This window comes from Loxodonta africana, chromosome 1 (genome assembly GCF_030014295.1).
Source record: "Loxodonta africana isolate mLoxAfr1 chromosome 1, mLoxAfr1.hap2, whole genome shotgun sequence".
NCBI classification, from domain to species: Eukaryota; Metazoa; Chordata; class Mammalia; order Proboscidea; family Elephantidae; genus Loxodonta; species Loxodonta africana.
In genome coordinates this window covers 175983853-176001647 of record NC_087342.1, presented here as the reverse complement: position 1 = coordinate 176001647, position 17795 = coordinate 175983853, and the positions used below count along the sequence as shown (strand labels likewise).

Below are 17795 nucleotides of genomic sequence, written 5' to 3'. Positions count from 1 at the left end.
ATGGCTTCCGCTGCCTAGTCCTCCTCTGGATGCCAGGTTGAATGTATCTAAGGATGGAGAGCAAAAAGAACACTTTCTGTGGATGTAAGGAAACTGCTACAACCAAAGGGGGAAGGTACCTTCTTTGAAACATCTTTGTGATCTTCAGAAAGTGCTACTGTATTTTTTTTCCTTGCTTAGCCATGCAATGCCTATCATTTAAATGCTATTCCTGCCCCTGCCCCTCCACCCCAAATACTATCTTAAATGTGGGAGCTCATACGCCATTGTGACAAAATGCACTTTCCCCTTTGCTGGCATATCAGCAGCAGTTCGTGTATTTATCCAGTTTGTTAATGTTTAGTCACGTTTGTACATGTCAGTGTCAATATCATCCATTTTCAGTAGCAACTTCTAGAAGGCTGAGAGTGTACCTTGCTTAGTTTGCCTTGTGCTGTGTAACACTACAATAAACAGTGCATTTATTAAATGCTTGTTGATTGTGATTCTGAGCTTCAGGGTTAGAAAGCCTTACACTTGTTTGCAGTACTTCTGGAATGAGGTGCATCTTAAGTAAGCTTTCTTCCCATAGGTAATAAGAATTAGGTCTCCTGCATTAATAGATCCTCAGAGTCATGGTTTAGAGTCCAGATTTGGGTTGTACATAATGTTTTGGGTTCTACCTTGTGTTCCACCTTTTTGAGCAAAAATGCAATAATTCTACCTTCTAATCCTGCTTGCAGATCAGGTCCAAAGCATAATCTACCACACGTACCTTCGCTTCATGTAAGTGTGGTTGGCCATGTAGTTCCTGAATAATGTCTTGTACACATTATTTAACAGATTCTTGATTTCAGACTGCTAAGAGTTGGAGGTAGTTCTCTTACAGGTAGAAGACTACTAAATGAGGACCAGTCAGGATGACACTTGGAAAACCACAGCCACAGACATTCTGTGATTGTACTTTAGCCTAGCTATGCCATGGGGAAGAGTCCATTGAAGGAAAAGTATTAAATTCCCAGGTCTGGGGTGCCCACGTTTCTATTTCCTGGGGATTAAACACCCTGGCCTCCACCCCCAAAACAATGTGCTCGCTCACTGAGATCCAGAACTGCTACCATAGGGAGAGACTGTTACCGCGCTCCGTACCAGAGCAGACCTGGGTCAGTTATAACATATGGAAATGATCCACTGAAGAGGGAGGTGTTGGTGAAACAGGAGAGAGAAGAGAGAATAGATGGAAAGGAATTAACAGAGTTAGTAGTGGGGTGAGATCGTGATGAATATAGAATTAACCCTAAAAGAGATAAAAAGTAGCAATAAGAAAAAGATAAAGGGGAGAGAAAGAAAAGATGGAAAGATACTTACAAGGTTGTATGCCTAGCAAATGGCAGACACAGTGCTAGGTGCTTTACAGGTTTGATTTCAGCCATCACTGCAAGGTAAATGGATATACAGTGAAATTTTTATGCATACAAGTGGTTTGAAGGAATAAAGTTGGAGGCTGTGCCATCATTCAAAGGTACAGGATTTAGAAAAAAAGAGAGGGGGCTTGAAGAATCCAGAAAAGGTTTAAATATCCACTAAAATATAGGATTATGTGTTAATAGGTGAGTAAAAGCATTACAGAGAAGTAGTGAGGCCCCATTGGAATTTTCAGGTGTTTTTAACGGTTTCCTTTAGCCAGGTTTTGTGACGTTGCCTGGCAGTGTTTTTCACTTTGAAATGGAAAATCTGATCTTGATGGTGACCTAGAGTTGGAAGTTGGTTTAAATAGTCAACCTGCATGTTATCCAAATGTCACAACCTTGCTTGCTGAAAGTAAAGAGGACTTGAAGTGCTTACTGATGAAGGTCAAAGACCACAGCCTTCAGTATGGATTATAACTCAACATAAAGAAAACAAAAAATCCTCACAACTGGGCCAATAAGCAACATCATGATAAATGGAGAAAAGATTGAAGTTGTCAAGGTTTTCATTTTACTTGGCACCACAATCAATACCCATGGAAGCAGCTATCAAGAAATCAAAAGACATATTGCAAAGGGCAAATCAGCTGCAAAAGACCTCTTTTAAAGTGTCGAAAAGCAAAGGTGTCACCTTGAAGACTAAGGTGCACCCGACACAAGCCATGGTATTTTTAATTGCATCATATGGGTTCAAAAGCTGGACAATAAATAAGGAAGACAGAAGAAGAACTGATGCTTTTGAATTGTGGGGTGAAGAGTACCATGGACTGCCAAAAGAACGAACAAATATATCTTGGAACAAGTACAACCAGAATGCTCCTTAAAAGCAAGGATGGCGAAACTGCATCTTATTTATATACTTTGGACACGCTATCAGGAGGGATCAGTCCCTGAAGAAGGACATCATGCTTGGTAAAGTCCAGGGTCAACAAAAAGAGGACGACCCTCAACAAGATAGATTGACACAGTGGCTGCAGCAATGGGCTCAAGCATAACAACAATTGTGGGCGCGGCGCAGGAATGGGAAGTGTTTTGTTCTGTTGTACATAGGGTTGCTATGAGTCGGAACTGACTCCGTGGCAGCTAACAAAAACAGTCAAAGAGTATGATATTCTAAGAGAGATTAAAGACAGCATCAATTGAAGGAGCCGAAAATAGGGTTTAGGCTTGATAGGGAGCAGGTTGAGATTGGGGTAATGGATAAGATAAAGAAGGGTCTTATGTCTCAGGAAGGTGAAGAGTGAACACAGCAGGTATGGAGGAAGGGAGACTTCCAGGGAAGTGGGGTATTCCAAAATGATGCTGATGCAAGGGCCGCTTCCTGGTGAGTGAATGGAGATTAAGGACATTAGACATGAAGAATTCAAGAAACTGAAAGTCATAGGCCCCTTTGCCCATGTCAGCAGCTCGTGTATTCCAGTTTGTTCATGTTCAGCACATGCCGGTGTCAATATTGTATATGTATAAATAATATCTTCTGGAAGAATGACGTGTTAGTGTGTTGCACTCTTTTTTCCTTTTAAATCCTGAATGGGTGTTCTGGACCCTTTGAGACCTTGCATTCTGGCCAGCTGGCTTAGTAGGGATAATATTTCGAACTGGCATTTAAATTAACTTTCCCTTCCTAGCAATTCTTGTTGGCCTGGGAATCTCATCCATTGAGGCTGAGGAGTCCATTACTTCAGGGGGAGGACAGAACATGGTCAAGGACAAAGAAGACAGTGTTCAGCTTTTGACTTCCAAAACAGGCCCTTGAAGCATGTTCCAGAGACCAGTTACGAAAGCCCAGGCCTTCATTTAAAAGAAGCAGGCTTTGTTAGAAGAAAAATGATTTGTGGATTCCAAGGAGCCAAATCTCAGAAAGCCTGGCATCTATCGTACATTAAGCCGTGCAGTAGGGAGGATGCAGCGTAGTTTCCAGTTGCACAGGAAGGAAAATATCTCTTCCTGGGTTGAGAGGAGGGGCTTTCAGAGTTTGGAGGAGAATAGAGTTGAGAAGTAGATAGGTGCTAAGATCCAACATCCTGTTCCCCTGGCTTTTCTGTCTGAGGAGGTGAAAAGAAACCTTGGGTGGGTGCAGGGAAGTCTTCAAGCAGAGAGCACTTGTACCCTGTGTCCTGCCTGGAACTCTGGACAGAAACCATCTTGTAGTGTGCTGTACAGTGGGGTGTGATTAGGAGAGGCAGCAAGGTCTGAGATGGTATCCCGTCCCAGTACCTCACAGCCCACATGTGACATGAGGGAAATCCTGATGGCCCTGTGTGCCCCCTCAGGCAAATGTGGAGGTTCTGAGAATTCTTGGGGCATGTGAGGTCTGGGGTAAGTATGCAGAGGGCACCCAGTATGCCAGTCTCACTGCTGGACTCTGTGGCTGGGATGTGGGCAGCGCCATCTGTGTATACTGCCATGTGCCCAAGGACACATCGGACCACTCATCATTGGCAGAACCAGACCAGCACCCAAAACAAGGGCTGAGACTCCCCAAAAGCCAACAAGGATTGGAGAGCAGCACCTGGACCTGACTCCTCTCCTCCATCACTGGGATGGTCTGTAATCATCCCTCAGAAAGGAAGAGGGAAAGGGAAAAGAACACGGCCCTGAGAGGCAGTTTGAAGTGAGTTAATTTGACTAATTGCCCCCAAGCAACTGAAGTTTTAAATCCCAAGAAACTAAATATCTTTAAGTGGCAAGATACCAGAGGGGAAAGGCAATAATTCTGATCAAATTGAATTCAACTGTGAAGAAATAAACTAAGGCCTTTTGTATCCATCTGAGTACTAAGTATCAATTTCAAACTGGCCACACTGCATTGTGCTGTACTTTAAACTTTTTTTTTTTTTGGAGTGGGGGAGATACAAATTTACTTTCTTGTTCTGTTATAGTAAGCTGTTTTTCCTGGAGTAAATCTTGGCTTGGCGTACTTGTACTATTGTCACTTGGGCAAGAAGTTGCAGACTTGGGCCTCTCAAGGGACTTGGGAGGAGAGTTTGTCCATTTGCGGAAAGTGTAGTGGAATTTGGCCTCCCTTTGTTTTACTAACTGTAGTTCTTCTGCGTATCCTGGCAGGAAGGACCTTGGTGCCTCGGGTCAGTGGAAAGCATTAGGATGTCAGCCTTTCCTCTAAGCAACCTTCTTGGGATTCTGAAGACTACAGGCAAATTTTTACTGTGTGTGCTTCTTCCATTTCTATACTGTAAAGGTACAGGGTGAATACTAGAAATTATGGTCTTTGAATGTAAGGGAAAATGTACTTCCTTTATCTTTATTCAGTCCTCGTGTACTAAATAAAGTATCAGTTTATGAAGGGATTCATTTCCAAGTATAATTCATAAGCAGTTACCAGAACACTCAAATGAAAGAGGGGAATAAAAACCAGTTAGCTCTTTTTAATTACATTTCATCTCTCTTTGACATTCATATGAGGTTGACTGTGCGTTTAAGAGGATGTGTTTTAAAACCTGCTGTTTCGTGAAATACCTAGTAATTTTGGAAGGGAAATCTTTAGGCTTGCTTTAAAAAATGTGCCTTGAGGAGGGGGGAGCAGGGATGACGTAGAGAGTTGCCTGTTGGGGACATGCTTCTTCTTACGTGTTTTCCTACCAGAAAAAATACTGTGGCACTTTGAGCAAATCTTCTCAAAACGTAAATACATCTCATATTTTCCTTGTTTGTCAGTGGCAGCCAAGAGAGAGTTAGAGATAGGGGAACTATATAATTAATTTATTGAAAGAGGTCACTAAAATAATTAAAATTATAGACTTTAAAAAATATTCCTTTATTAACTCACATATTATTTTTATGGTGTTTACAAACCTCTGAAAAAGTTCTATTCAAAATCTTTTCAAAAATAAAATTGAAAAACATATGTCCATATACACTAGAGCAAAAGAAACCTCTTTTTGTAGTAACTAATTTAAAAGGACATAAGATAGTCATTATTCTTGATACACATTCACTCACTTAAAGCAGTTTTTTTTAGCCATGTATTTCTCTAGTATCTATGTCACTGATATTTTTCTGAAGAATGTGTTGTTTTTAAGTTTCTCATAGCTACCTGCAGTCTTGTTGTTCATATCTTCAGTTCGCTTTTTTGTGTATGCCATATTTTTTTAGTTGTGGTGAAATTCACGTAATATAAAATTAGTCATTTTCAAGTGAACAATTCAGTGCCATTTGTATATTTGCAGTATTGTACAACTGCCACCTCCGTGTAGTCCCAAAGCGTTTTTATCATCCCAAAAGAAAACTCATTAAGAAGTTGCTCCTCATTCCTCCCTTTATCCCCTAGTCCCTAGAAACCACCAATTTGCTTTCTGTCTCTAAGGATTTAGTGGTTCTGTATAGTTCATATAAATGGAGTCATGTAATACGTGACCTTTTGTGTCTGGCTTTCATTTAGCCTAATGTTCTCCCAGGTTCAACCCTGTCGTATCATGTATCAGTACTTGATTACTTTTTATGAATAATATTCATACATAATATTCCTTTGTATGTATATTCCACAATTAGTTTATCCATTCATTTGTGGATGGACCTCTGGGCTGTTTCTGACCTTTGGGCTGTTCCTACCTTTTGGCTATTGTGACTACTGCTTCTATGAACATGTATATACATATATTTGTTTGTGTACCTGTTTTCAAGTCTTTCGGGTTTGTTCATAGAAGTGGAATTGCTGGGTCGGTAATTCTGTGTTTGACTTTATGAGGACCATCACAGTATTTTTAATTGAGAAAATAGATGGAAAACCCTTAGCAAGCTCAGAGCAAATTCTGCTAAAGGGAGACTCTTCCCAGACTTTTTGTGTGTGTGTGTGTTCAAATGTGTAAATATTTTAATCCAAATATTTTCACATACCTCATGCCTTTATTCAGAATGCTTGTATCTTCAACAAGTATTTTTATAAGACAAAGCTCATGAAAATAAATTGCACTGTGGTTTTTTTTCTTTTAAATGTTTTGCCAAATTAAGATGTCACAAGATCATAGCCTTCTCAATTTTACTCCATTCTGGTACAAAATATAAATGTATCCAGTTAAAACTAGGAGCTCATCAAAAGACTGTCAAAAATTGTGATATTCCGAAACATCATAATTTCAGAATCAAATCTTTGACACTGTTTTAAGTTCTCGTCATTTAATTTGTTCCTCTTTTGCTTTTGTTGGGATAAATTTCAGCATCTTCCTACTTGCAGATTTAGTTTTCAATAACTAATTTGCCAAAAGCTTCAAAAGCTGAAGTGTTTTGGTGCTTCATTCACTGAATGCTTTGATAAGATGCTTCCAGCTGGTTTGGAGCAGAACACACTCAAACTTTAAAGGACTCACCTGTCATACCATTAGGGCACACCTAGGTTGATTTCTAGAATCCCTGGGTGGTACAAAAGGTTAAGCAGTCAGCAGCTAACTGACAGGCCCACCCAGAGGTGCCATGGAAGAAAGGCCTGGTGATAACTTCTAAAATATCAGCCATTGAAAACCCTGCAGAGCATACTTCTGCTCTGACAAACGTGGAGTCACCATGAGTTGGAATCAGCTTGACAGAAACTGGTAATAGGTTGATTTATAAAGTTGTTTCTCAAACATTTTAAAAACCTGATTGATAATAACAAGTGACAGAAGAGAAGGCATGTACTGCCATGCTGAAATGTTGTTTGTATTCACCATTCACTTTGTCACAAAAATTTTGTGGTTCAGTTTTTCTAACTGGTTTCATGTAGAAATATTTGTCAATTTCTACAATAGCTACTTTGTTTTGTTTTGTTTTTGCAATTGTTAGAATACAGAGTTGCTGTGAGTCAGAAGGAAACCCTGGTGGTGTAGTGGTTAAGTGCTATGGCTGCTCACCAAAAGGTTGGCAGTTCAAACCCCCCAGGCACTCCTTGGAAACCCTATGGGACAGGGTCGCTATGAGTTGGAGGCAACTCGACGGCAACAAGTTTGGTTTTTTTAGTTTTATGAGTCGGAATCTACTTGACGGCAACGGGTTTGGTTTTTGTTTTTTTTTTAACCTCATGTTTGGATGCAGTTATGAACTATGCTTGTGCCATACCTAATTCCAAATAACTTTCTGCTCCATAGGCTTTTTGATTTTAGCAAGAACATTTTTTTTTTTTTGCCATTGCAAAATTTGTATTTGTATCTTCACTGCAAAAACAAATAATTTTGCCTCCAGTGTTGAACTTTTTACAGTTTACAGCAGCATTCACAATAACATGAGATGTTTCACCTGTGACAGGAATGAACTTCCATAAGCTTTATTTTGATCCATGAAATCAATGAAAAAATCAAACCATTATTGGAATTAGTTGCTTTCCTGTTTAAAAGAGCTGATAATACTGATATAAAACTGACATCATTTAACTGTCTGTGAAGGTTTTTCTTCTGCTAATGAAGCCACATATTAAAGCTATCATTTCATTTTTCATATATGCATATAAAACCCCTGAAGTAAAAATAAAAAATCTAAACAAAAAAAAGTAATGCTCCTTAAGCACTATAGGGGTGAACTACCACAGCTGCATGTAAGAAATCTTCCCTTCAGACATAGTCTTACAATAACTGCTAACGTTGGAACAAGTTGCTGATGCTTCTTTAGCAGATTTGTGACTTGTGGATCCTGTGGTCAGTAATATCACTACAGGTCCCATCATGAATAGCAAATGTCAACAAACATTTATGCAAGTTATGCATTCATATCGACTTTCTTGAGAAACAGAAATTTGGTACTTAATTTTTCATTAAACTTGCACTTTTTTTTTTTCATTGCTGCTGAAAGGGATATTGCAAAATAAAATAGCATAACCATTCTGTAAATGACAAAAACACTGTAACAAGAGTATTCAGACTGTACTTTAGAAGGTCTATAAGTCAAACTAGTTGTTGTTGAGTTGGTTACAACTCATGGCAACTCTATGTCTGTCAGAGTAGAACTGGGCTCTGCAGGGTTTTCAATAGCTGATTTTTTTTGAAAGTAGGTTGCCAGAACTTTCCTGTGAGGCAACTCTTGCTAGACTTGAACCTCCAACCTTCTGCTTAGCAGCCTAACAGGTTAACCATTTATACCACTCATGGACTCCTAGAAGGTCTATGTTGTTAGTTGCCATCAAGTCGATTCTGACTCATGGTGACACACATATGTCAGAGTAGATCGCCTTCCATAGGGTTTTCTAGCTGTGCTTTTCAGAAGCAGATCACCAGGTCTGCCTTCTGAGGCACCCCTGGGTGGGTTTGAACCGCCAACCTTTTGGTTAGTAGTTTAGCACTTAACCATTTGTGCCACCCAGGGACTAAACAGGTCCCCCCCCCCCCGAAAATATGTCATGTACACTGAACCTATAACTTTCTGTTGACCAGTGCTTTGTGCATCTCAGAATGCAGCATGGGTCATGGCACAACTGGTTGGTGCACTTTCTGCTCTCACCTGACTGTCTTCCACTAGATTTTAGGCTTCCAGGGAACACGTACCTTGCCCATCTTTGTTCTTTGCCAGTATGGCACATGAGAGCTGTTCAATATATTTTTCTTGAAGGAATGAATGTGGCCTACTTTAAGTCAATGAAAGCAAAAAAGAGGGAGTGGAGTGTCTTGTTAACCCATGGCAATAAGGAAATTCAAGTCCAAATCTCTGTGTCCCAAATATTATTTCATTTGTGATAACAGAATCGGACAACAAAATCTATCACAGGACGAAATCCTCTCCATCAGTAGAGGTGTTAATGATGCATACAAGCCATTCTGCCTCCAGTCTCCCAGCCCAGAGCCAACTCAGCGAGGAAACATAGATTAGAGATTTTGTTTTACTTACCTTTGGCCTATATAGGGAGGAAGGATGCTTCTCTGGTTCGCTTGGGGGAAACTGAGATGCAAAAGCTGATATGACTATCTCAGGGACATATGATGTTGGTGGTTGAGGAATACTTAGAAGTTATGATTGTGAGACTTTGTTGTGTTCTTACAGAATTGCTTTCTGTTGCTTCTCTTTTTAAAACATGCTACCATTCAATTTTATCATGAATGCCTTTCCAAGGACAGCGAGTGGTTTTATACACTATGACATCGTTTCCATGGCAACTAATGTATTTGAGCAAAGAGAGACTGTGATAGAAGTAGGCTAAAAAGGACAAATACAGAAATGGCACAGTGTAAAATGTGGAGCAATGTGTGTTGTAGTAAAGGCTTTTTTTTTTTTTTTCCTGAAGTCTTTGGGAAAACCTGTATAACTTCTTAAACTCTTACCTAATCAAATTTTTACTGCACCCAATTCTGTCTAGTATTTTACTGACACAATTCCTCTAGTTGGTACTTAGGTTTTTTGTTTGTTTGCTTTAATACGATGATCATTCTTATCAACATATAAGTGTTTGTAATTTCATCCATCTTAAAAACATGCTCTCTGTACCGATATTCTCCTGTGATCACCACCCCATTTCTCTGCTTCCTTTTGTTGCAGGGCTTCTTGAGAGAGTTGTCTATGCCATTTGTCTCCACAAAGTGTTTTTTAAAAAAATCAAAGCCATTCCAGTCAGGCTTTCACGCACCATTCCTCTGAAGCTCCTCTCATGAAGGTCACCAATGACCTCTCCATTGCTAAATTTAGTGGGTAGGTCTGAGTCCTTCATTAACCTGCTGGCAGCACTTGGTCAGTGGGTCATATCATCATCTGTTAAGTCTATTGCAATTTATGTGTTTTACCCTGCTTTGTGGATCTGAATGTACTTGTATTATTATATTATATTCTTGATAATAAAAAACCCTTTATGCCCTCAGATAAACCCCAAGTGGTGGGCAGATAGCAGACAGTTTTCCTATTTAGCAGAAGGAGAAATGGAGGTATAGACCTCTGACTTCTAATGATAGCAACATAGGCTGTGGGCTGGATTGTACCTTCGTTTATGATTTGTTGGGCAGCATGATGCATTTTTAAGATTTAAACCAATGTTTTTTAATTGGATAATTTTGTATAAAAATTATGATTTTGGAAGATTTGACACAACCAAGCCTACATTCTCTAATGGCAAAAGCCTGTGGAAGCAGTGTTGCACCTGGCCTCTTTGGATGGGGCAGGTGCTCCAGTTTACCCTAGCCCCATCTCACCTGCTTATTCATTTGTGGTGCCTGCCTGCCTGGGTTTTTTGACATTTGACCCTTGCTGCACCCTTAACCCACCTTCCCAGTCACAGAGCAAATAGCAGAGTTAGGGATGGAACGTGGTTTCCAGACCATCTGCTTTTTCCTTGGCTGGATCCAAATTCTATGTAGTAGAGAGCAGTTTATGGGTCAGTGGTGAGGGGCTTCTTTAGGTGGTAGAATATATGTTTTGTACCTCAAAGGCAGCGGGTTTGGGCTTTGAGTTTTAATTGAAATAGACCTTGTGGTTCATGGTGTTAGATAAATCATACGTGTTTGGGGAACCTCCTGCTTTTGTTTGCCTCTGTCAGAAGTTGTGTGTGCCGTCAGTTTGTGATGTGCAAGGTGGAGGTGCTAGAGTAGAATGTTCATATTTATGTGTGCATGGAAAAACTGGCCAAAAAGGAAAAGCTCCAAAATGGTGACAGAGGTTCCGTATTTTCCAAATTATCAGTGAGCATGTATATTACCTTTATAATGAGGTAAAGCCAATATTTATATGAAGTAAATAAGAATGAAGTAGTGAGACAGAGTATGTATAGCACTGGTGAGCCCTATGATGTCTTCCCATGTGGGAGGCAAGATGGCTCACCCCAGTCAACCAACCCTCATTGTTCTCTACCAGACCAGACCCTTTCCTTCTAATCCTTTCGGGGTACCCTCAATGTCAGGGTGCTGAAGATGCCCCCGGGATAGCAATGGCATGTTACAAACCTTCTCACTGCCTGTGCCCCCCCCCCCCGCCATTTTGAACACGCACTTATCACTGCGTCTTTACCAGGGTGGGGTTAGAAGTGAAAAGAGGTTACAGTTGCTGCGTCTTAAACCTTGTTAGATTGGTGTGTGCAGGAAGTCACAAGAGAATGAGCGAGTCTGGGGCCAGAATGTATAGCTAGAGGAAAATACGTTTTTACTGGGGAAACGAGGCTATGAGAAACACCTCACAACAAAGGGCCTTGTCTGGGCTGGGTGCCTGTCTCTGGGGCCTGCCCAGCTGTTGGGCACACAGGAGACTGTGGCAACCCTGAGCGTGGACTGTCCCCCACACACTGCACGTCTGTCCGCAGCTGTGTAGGCCTGGGGAGTCCACTGTGAGAGTAAGCCTGTGCTGGGCTTCAGGCAGGGAGCCAGGGGCCGCCTCACCTCAGAGAGCATTAAGGAGCTTCTGTGTGTGCTCTGTATGTCTCAGCTTTCTTTGGAATTGTAGCAGAGTCTGGCTCTGCCTAGTCTTTTGTGCCTGGGATCCTGAGTTAAGAATAACCACAGGAACACTGTTCCTCTTGACACACTTGATATGGAAGTTGCTATCAAATGGCTATTTTTCCTCAGTCACCACTGACATCACACCACGTCCAGCTCTGAGGTTCCCACTTTAGTTGTGAGTGAATAGAGCTATGATCGTCAGAGCAGAAAGAAGCCGTTCAGATGTGACTATGTAAAGTCTTGTCTGGTAATGTGCAGATGTTTGCTGGCAGGCCAATGAATATTTTAAATCTTTTGCAAGTAGTAAAAAGGGTTGAATTGGGAATAGAGAAGATACTGTGGCAAGGGAAAAGTGTATCTCATTCTTCCTCTATTTTCCATTTCTTAAAATAATCAAACAAAAAGACCAAACCATGATTTAAATCTTGGATTCCTTGTGGCCCTTAAGTCTCCATCATGTAGGAGATATGATTATGAGTCTAATTTATCTCATCTCAGTTTCTCAGTCACATTTTTTTATATAAAAATGAAAGGTTGGCTAATATTAAAAATAATAGCAGAATCCCTCCAGACTGGATCTTTGTCACTTGTCTATAGCTAAAGACACAGGACTAAATTTAGAGGAGAAGGTCATCTTCTGGTTATTTATATATTGTGTTTGGTATATGGGCACATGCTGAATTTATATGTCCACACACATGCTCCTTCTCGTGGATACAGGAGAAAGTGCGGCAGAGTTGACCTAGACAATTCCATTCCCTTCCTCTCTGTCTATTGGTTCTTCATTGGTTACTGTGTTACCACCTGTCTTAACCCCTTCACCATCCACCAGCAAAGGTGGCTCAAGCCCCTGCTGTGTTGCAGGCATCGTGCTCAGTGCTAGGGCTGCTGCAGGAGGTGCCGCGCTGGCCACTGATGAGCTGACAGTCTAGCTGGGAGCTAGTGAAATGGGTTCTGCCTAAAGTGCTTTGAGAACACAGAGGAGAGGAAATCTAGCTCTGCAGGAAATGGGGCCAAAGCAAAACAAGAATGGAAAGATGATTTTGAGCTGAACCCTGAGGCCAATTTGTTCTTGTTGTTAGATGCTGTGAAGTGGATTTCTACTCGTAGTGACCCCGTGTGACAGAGCAGAATTGCCCTGTAGGAGTTTCTAGGATATAATCTTTATGGGAGCAGATTGCCAGGCCTTTCTCCCACAGGGTTGCTGGGTGGGTTTGGACCACCAACCTTTCGGTTAACAGCTGAGCACTTAACTGTTGTGCCACCAGGGCTCCTTGAAGGCCAATTAGGAGAAAATTATAATGACCCAGCAGGATTGGTAGATTGGAATGATGATAGTGCCTAGTCCAGTGCCAGAAATATGTTGGGAGTGCCATCTTTGTCTTTGAGACTGGTTGAAAATAAAATGGTTTGATGCAGAAGTGTGCCCCAAGCGCTGGCTGACTTCTTAGCTGGCATACATCGTGTCTCATGATCTGGTCTCAGGATCCTGCTCTGGCATTTTAAAGAACTGGGCATGGGTGCCCTCAGAATCAGCACTCAGTCTTGCCAGGGTCTTGGCACAGGGGTCTGAGATGATCCCAGGCCTTGGGTTCCACGCACAAGCCTTACTTTCCTTCCTTTCTCCCACGAACCTCCTGTCATCCTCTTACCCACCTCTCTGCCCTGTAGCACTACCAAGCCTCTCGCCATTCTCTGAGTATGTGGCGATGCCTCCTTGACCTGGGTACAGGTTATTCGCTCTGCCCGCACTGTCCTTTCCCAAGGTGCCTGTAGTGGTTCAGGGGAGAGATGTCCCATAGGCATTTGGGAATATGTGAGCAGTGGGGACTGGCAGAATGGATATGTCAACAGAGTTCAAAGTTGACTTCTTCTTGGTTTTAATTTTAGAACATATATGTATTCTCCCAAAGATGAAAGATTTGATCTGATCTAAACATTTGGGAGTATAGATTAGTTCATTTTGTTTAGGGCCTAGTCCTTTGGCTTCTATCCCTGCAGTCAGCCATATATTTGCAGTATTTATTGATCACCTACCTTTTCCACTGGGGTATCTGGGTCTCTTCTGTCATGTTTCTCAAACAAAACATCTGTGCTACTTCAGCAGGAAGAGTAAAAGCTTGGAAAATGGGCAAATGCTACAAGCCCACAATTGAATATGTAGGTAACTATTTTAAATGTTCATCTCTCTCTCTCTCTATATATATAATATACATGTATACGTATGTGTACATATAGATGTGGGAGAAAAGGGCTCTATGTGGCCTTAAGCCTTGGAAACCTAAAACTTTGATATTTCAAAAATCTAGATTTAGAATAAAGACAAATTAGAATAATAATTGGTCAGTTTTTCAAAAGGACTTTTAATACTTCAACAATCTTTATGCTCATTTAAACAATGGAGCTGGTGCCTGAAAATGTCTCAAGCCATGTGTGTTTGCAGGAAGTCTTTGAAGTTAAAACTGTGGCATTCTTCCTTTGGTTTATGGCAGTAGGATCATGCGTCTACGTATTGTCTTTGTTAATTAACTCCATCTGTTTAGTAAGATTGAAAAATAAATTGGATGATGCTGTATATATGTATGAATGGATAAGATTCCTTGTGGAATAGTGACCCAGCAGTTCCAAATGGGTTTTCAGTTTTTCTTTTAGTGCCAGTTACTAAAGTGCCCTGGAGTGGAGGCTCATTCTTTTAAAGCCTGCTGTGAAATGGGCACACTGTGTTGTTTCAGCTGGGCTGTGTGCATGGAAGCCCACGTCCTCCTGAGAAAGGGGTATTTAAGTTTCCTCACTACTTTAGAAAAGGGTAACAATTCTCCAAGTGCCCTTTATATGGCAGATGAAGGAATCCTTCACCGTGCAGAAAGAAAATTCCTTGTTGTAATGTGGAAATCAGAATGACAGCATTCCTAGACCACTATGGAAGTACTCAGGGCTGGAAGTCAGACTTCCACTATATACGTGTTCCCTTTGGTGAAAGCATCTCACAGTACTGAGTTTCTCTTTTCTCATTATAGGCAGGTAAGTTAAAAGTTTTAGACAAAAGAAATTCCCATTTTGTACAGCTCAGTGCTGTCTAGATCACCATAGCTTAACCAGAAGAAAAGGCATGTATTGACCAGTGGTGTCATCTTGGTTAGGATGGGGCAGCATGTCTTAGAAGGATGAAGGAGATGGCATGATGTTGGTTGCTAAGGGCCGAGCTACGGGAACACACGTATTCCCTGGAACCCCGTGTGGTGGCTCCTTTGCTTGTTTGCAGTGAGTTCATGATTTCAGTACCCATCTGCATAGGACAATATATGAGTTTCTAATTCTCTTCCCCATGGTCATTTTTTCTTTCCTTCATTCTGAGTTAGCTTTGATTAAACAAAACAAAGATGTTACTGTTAATTAGTCATCCTTTCAAATGGCACAGAAATTCTCTTTTGTGTATGTGGCATGTGGATTCTCTTTTGTGTATGGTTTTGATGGGGATAGTAATTTATGATGGGAATTTTTTAAACCATGGACCAGGAGGAAAGATGCTAAAAATTGTATTGAAAAAGCTTAAGAGTCTCCACTAAGATAGGAAAAATTGTTTCTACCCTCCCTCCCCACACCCCCAGATTCCTCAGGTCAAACCATTCACTTTCTGCCTGTCATATTGTTGTTGACGTAATTCCATTCAATCATTTTTATTCTTTTTAGATACTTTATTAAAACCAAAACTTTGTGCAAACAGCTAAAATTGCAAATAATAAATGAGGTACCATAATATTGAAAGGTTGTAGGCAGAGTACATGAGCAAGCTGTAAACCTGCCATTCTGCTGTGGCATTTTAAAGATTAATATGAGCTGGGCATGGGTACCCTCAGAATCAATGCTCAGCCTTGTCAGGGTCTTGGCACAGGGGTCTGAGATGATCCTGGGCCTGGGGTTCCATGCAGAAGTTAGTGAAGGCTTGTGCATTAGCAGGCCTCCCAGAGAGGGGAACCCCAGCTGATGGGAAATAGGGGCATTCCCCATAAAGCTGTATTGATAGTGAGGTCCACCCACAGTCAAACAGGAAGTGGGGCAGTTTTGGGCTGGGGGCTGTGGAGAGATTTAAGCCAATAGGTAAGTTGAATAAGACCCTGGAAGACTCATGTGTCTCCAGCATGGATGACTGTAGACACTATGAAGAAGGGCGTGTGTATGCGCGTGTGAGTGTGTATATACACACCAGTTCACGCACAACACCCCCATCCTTACCTTTCCTGCCTCCAGGAGGTAAAATCTCATACTGGCTTCCTTTGGTGGGTCAGGGCCAGATATTTTCAGTTTCAGGCAGGTGTTTATGGCAACTGGGACTTAGAGACGACTGTGTGAATGAGAAAAATTTTGTGGGTAAATCGATTGTCTACAGCAAATGGAAATTCTATGGTAGCCCTTTTTGGGTGGTTTACAGGCAGAGTACTCGTTCTCTTTTGATTTCTCACTATTTTTTTTTCTTCTTCTTCTTCTACAGTTCTTTGAAGAAACAGGATGCTGATCTAGACGTGGAAAAAGTAAGTTGACTGGTTTTGCTCTGAGAGCGAGTGACTTGTGAACACGAGAGGTTTTCCCATTGGGACCCAAGATACAGTTCACTTTCAGCTTTGAATTATGGCTCTGAGGCCATAGGTTTCTGAAAGAGAGGTTGACTTGGAGATGGAGCCTAGTAGATGAAATAGATCTTAACTGGCTTAGGCAAACCTGTTACTTTCCCCTTTCCCTTGGTTGTATGGAAACATATGTTTTAGCTATAGCTAGTTATGTCTCCCACCCCATTTGATTTGGAAGAAAAACTTTTTTTATGAAATATACATGAAAACTTTTTGTAAGCTACTCCCAGTAGTTTTCCGAAGGAGGTAAGGTGTAAATTATAAACCAATAATTTTTCATATTTAAATGAGGTTTTTGTATGGTGTCTCTTCTATGTTTTCTTTCAAAAATAGCCCAGCTGTGGGTAGTTCCTTGTTTTAACCCTAGGTTGAATCTGTGAAGTAACATTGGAGGAAGAGAGGCAGTAAAAATTTGACACAAACTTGCTTTCTTAAAGAAGTTTTATATTACAGTTTTCCAGGAATAGACTTGAACAGCTGTCCCGTGGCAGATGAGCCTTTGGGGGCTGGTGAAGGATGGATAGTGCTCTGCTTTCTGACTAAGGCAGGTCCCCTTTAGTCTGTTCATTGTTGCTGTTTTCTCCTCCACTCTCAGACATCCATAGCTTACCACTGCCCTAGTTGTACCTTTGAATTGCAGTCACTGTGCTAACAGGTCATTCTTTCATTCATTAAACATTTATTTGGTGCCCACTGGGTGTTAGACACCCTGCTGGGCTCTGTTGAGACAAAAAATGAAAGTGACAGATGGATGCACAGATAATTATAATACAATGTGATAGAACGCTGCAGAAGGGGTTCTAGAAGCTCAGACTGAGGACTGGATTATATGGAAAAGTCCTTGATGAAGGAAGCAAGTATTCACTTTTTTCTGCAAACATTTGCTGAGTCTTCTCTGCCTGCACTTCTCTTTCATCTGCTGGGTGCATTGAATTCCCAACTGGAAGGCTGGACTTACAGAGCCTCACTAGCCAGTCATGGGATCCTTTCCTGCCCTAAGCTGTTCAGCCCGGTAACATTGCCTTAAGTATGATTTTTCAGTTGTTCTGAGTTATATTATGTTTATAGTTTCCTTGGCCACTTAGGGACTACTATTTCATCATCCAGGAAGGACTCAGGGTTATTCTCATTCTCAATTTTGTAAAAAAGATGTTCGTCCTGTGAACTAGGGCCATTCTATATGCAGGCAATGTATCTGTATTAAGCTGAAGATGCATACTATCTGAAACATTGCTGTAGACCAGCTATGGGCAACCCGTGCCCTTTGACCCCATGCAGGCTTCCAGCTTCTATAGAATGGTCAGTGCTGTACTCTTCCTCCTGCTGTTTTCAGCTCATACAAACCAAGGGGGTTAGGGAAATAAAAATAGATTGCTGTAGTCTAGGGCAAGGCA

The 17795-nt window shown here is 41.2% G+C and overlaps 1 protein-coding gene across 6 annotated transcripts in view; it reads left to right on the top strand.

Annotated features, from left to right (window-relative positions):
* The window catches only part of FYN (FYN proto-oncogene, Src family tyrosine kinase), a 237988-nt gene that overhangs the window by 12407 nt on the left and 207786 nt on the right, over positions 1–17795 (top strand). For all 6 annotated transcript variants that reach the window (XM_010598705.3, XM_064289947.1, XM_023542304.2 and 3 more), the window contains exon 2: positions 16266–16305. The gene's annotated coding sequence lies outside the window, so the exon portion shown is untranslated. The remainder of the gene's footprint in view (positions 1–16265; positions 16306–17795) is intronic.